The sequence below is a fragment of the Limulus polyphemus genome, unplaced genomic scaffold (assembly GCF_000517525.1).
Source record: "Limulus polyphemus unplaced genomic scaffold, Limulus_polyphemus-2.1.2 Scaffold9025, whole genome shotgun sequence".
In the NCBI taxonomy this organism is placed as follows: Eukaryota; Metazoa; Arthropoda; class Merostomata; order Xiphosura; family Limulidae; genus Limulus; species Limulus polyphemus.
Window position 1 is genome coordinate 3,857 of NW_013674635.1, and position 3,727 is coordinate 7,583.

At 36.7% G+C, this 3,727-nt stretch overlaps 1 long non-coding RNA gene across 1 annotated transcript in view; it reads left to right on the plus strand.

Annotated features, from left to right (window-relative positions):
- Positions 1-3,110, plus strand: part of LOC106475709 — a 6,076-nt gene extending 2,966 nt beyond the window's left edge. Inside the window, exon 2 of the long non-coding RNA XR_002608958.1 lies at positions 3,073-3,110. This is a non-coding gene — a long non-coding RNA (uncharacterized LOC106475709). The remainder of the gene's footprint in view (positions 1-3,072) is intronic.
- Positions 3,111-3,727: the final 617 nt, after the last annotated feature.

The window sequence follows — 3,727 nt, forward strand, 5'->3', positions numbered from 1 at the left end:
GGTTAGGCCAAGCAAACTATATTAGCAGTTTCTAGCTCTAGTTTTCAAAAGAATCATCGGGTAGGACGGTTATTATTGATTATTCATTGCCAACTTTTCAGCACAGATTTACTAAATTTTATGAAATTATCCTAATTAAAGAGCGTTTAGAGTCACGTGGTATTAGTTTAAGCAATTAGCATAAATAATGATGCTCGATAAGGCTGAACCGATTGCATGGGGGTGATGACAAGAAACTGTTAATCTAAATTCCATGGTGTTACTATGAAGGAAACTATTAACAATGTTTTAGAGAGGAAAACTAACATAATATATTTTAAAGAAGCTGGTTGGTTTTGTAAAGTATAGATCTGTTCTGAATAATAGGGTTGCGATCCTAAAGCTAATGTGGGTTACTATCGAGTGTCAATTTCTTATGTGGTATGGTTTGTTGGTGTGTATTGACAAAAAGTCATGATATCTAATCAAAAACACATTAGGTGTAAAAAAAAATGTGCAGCCAAAATAAGGATTGAGCGTGTGACTTAAAGGAATGAAATCAAAATTGGTGACCAAACTGGTAGCTACAATTATAGCATTGATAAGAATTTTACAACAAATATTTATTCATTAGTTAGCCAGGCCGCGTATTTTGTTCAACATGGGCCATTCCTTTAAGTCGCACGCTCAATCCTTTTTTGACCGCACTTTTGTTTTCACACCTAAGGTGTTTTGGATTAGATATACGGCAGCTGGAGAACCAAGATTCTGTTTTTCTACAAGAAGTAAACTGTCCACAGTAACTCGATCCTAGTTTCAGATGGCAGGTGTATTGTGATGATAAAATCTTTATGGTAACCTTCATTCTCTTTGAATTATTATCACCGTTAACTTCCTGGTTGAACTGCTAGTTAATGGTTTCTGAATATCAAAATCACGGGGGATAATTAGATAATGAAGGAATAGGGGACACAACATATGACACAGTTATTATAACTGAAGTAATCATGCATGGAAATAGAACATCATCAGGTTTAAATGTTCATAAACAATTAGTTTTGTTTTTGACTAAAGACTCCCGTGTTTAATAGTTTCTGTGGGTACAAGATTTTATCTTGATGGTATTGTTTCAATCCTCATATTTCTGGTTGGCCCATAGAAAATTGATTTGTTGCGTCAATATTTCTCTATTATTTGTTAATAAATTATTGATTGTAAATTCAATCAACCTTAAAGTGATTTTTGTTTAGTCGATGTTTTTATAATCTCTTGTAAAGGTTTAGTAAGTTATTTGGGACAAGAACTTTAATCCTGATCACCTTCACATGTTTAAACTTTGTCATTATAAGTAAATGTACGTTTGTTATTTGTATTTTGTAAACTGGTGATTTCAATTGAAACATCTTCGTCAATTATTTCAAACGAAGTCTTATTTTTTGTTAATTTCTTTGCATGTCTATCAAGGTTAATGAGTATCTTAAGACTTATTTTAGTTTTAAGATAACAATGTAGCAGTTACATTATATTCCTAGTTAGTTGTTAGATCCTGTCACTATTCTATTCTGATGGATAAATACTTAAAGTTACACCTGCTAGGCTTATTGAGAGCTATCTGCCAACTTTTCCTTTTTTCGTGATACGTTTGAGATCGATTTTTGAAAGTATTTTACGTGTCTACCATTTGGGCTAAGAACATGGATTTGAGTTTGTTTATCGTGTTGACTTGGCAGCTGTTTTTTTAAAGTTTTATAGATAAATTAGAATATAAAGCCAACAGTGTTTATATACAGTAGTTTCTAAAGCTCCTTATAAAGCCCATCTTACATTTCAAGAGAGCGAGTTGTTTTCAGATGTAACGGTGAGCTATTATTAACAAGGGTTCCTCTATACCTGTATCAGCTTTACTTCCCATGTTTCCTGTCACAGATAACGTGTCTTAACAGATGTGCTACTTGTCGAGGTCAGTCCTCATCCCCACTGTAAAACACAAGTGACAATCTGTAACACACTAAGTTTAACAAACGTCTCTGTAACACATTTAACTTGTGACGTCTCTAGCTTCTTTATCTCTTGGTTTTGAGACGACCTTTCGGGTCCAGTGAAGAACTCAACATGGAGACCGAAACGTTATCAAAGGAAGCAGGAGACAGCCATAAGGAACAGCGTCAACCTGGTTTTTGTGCCTAGAATACTAATATCTGCTGTACTTTAAAAATCATAGCTTTTAGCGTAAGGCTCTTTCACGTATTTCATACACTCGTGTGTTGGAAACACAACTACATCATTTTTGACCACAGAATACGGAAGGGAGGATATTGATGTTTTAGATAGTTTTAACACAGTTTAGTCCTGTATATATATTGAAACCGTGGCAGTCAATTGTTTGTAGAAACATCAGTAAATGTGATCCGTGGGTAAGGTCATGCAGCAAAGTTCAATACATTAATGATCCCCTTGGGGAATTTCTCGCGTGTCGTATTCTTCTGGTGTTGTCTCGCACAAGAATCTTATCGTAAAATGTCAAGTACATCTATCAAGTCCGGATTTGGTCTAACCACGTGAAAAGTAAAATCATCGCTGTTCCAATTTTGTAGGAAGCTAATAGGGTTAGAGCATAAGAGGTGTATTATAATCGTTATTTATCACTTCTTTGTTTTAAAAGTTCTGTAGGAGAGAAAAACCATACAATTTATGTGTGTATAACGCGTTGTTCAATAATATACAGTAGTTTTAGAATGTTGAAACCTTGAGGTTTCAGGGTTTTGATTACAGAACGTTCTCCGTGACACCGTATAAACAAACCGATATCACAGTTGTTCATGAATCTCCATTAGAATAGATACCAGGTTGAAATAGGTACATGATCATCTCTTTGCTACTATCATGAAGATACACATTACAACACCAAAGCCTAATTCCTTTAATTTGTAATTGTTTTATTGGGAGGACTTTTACTGAAACTGAACTTAGTTATTCTGTTTTGTCAGAGTTTGAAGTTACGTGTACTTTAATAACGACCTTATCCCCCACAGTGTAAGAACTTATTACACAACTGGACGGTATTCCTTAATATTCTTGTATCTCTCTCACTAGGTGACCGTGTTATTACGGGATCACAGACCTTGTACCACGGAAAAAACGTTCGAAGCTCAGACTGATAGCTTGCCTGGTGCGTTCGTCGACGGTACACGGGGTACCAGGACGGGTGACACGGTTTTCATAGTGGAAAAGGAGCCTGGCCGTCACGTTGAAATACACGCTCGCCACATCCTGACCCATATTATCATCAGACAAGTCGGAAAGTATTTGACTTTTGCTATAAAAATACCTGAAGAAGTAGCCAAGCTAGGCGAGAGAAGTGAAGCCCTACAGCTGTGTTTAAAGGGTTGCCCCCGTCGGGAACGTATAAACTATGGCCAACTGAATGGTAAAGCCATGCCCGTGCAGGAAGCGGTAAGCGTATGTAAAAACTGGAACGTTACAGACTTTTATTTTGATGCCTGTGTTTTCGATTTATTAACTACGGGGGACCGAAGCTTTAGTCGGGCGGCTGGGGAGGCGAGGAGAGACGTTTACTATTTAAACCCCTCCTCCGCCGTAGGCGAAAATCGAACGTACTTGTTACCAGAAACTATAGGTGACTCTAACAGCGGGACGCCAGAGAACAGCGCCCCCGGGCGGCCATTAGTTCTATTCACTCTAATAATATGTTTATTGATGACATTTTGTAAAAATTCTTGTAAGTGTA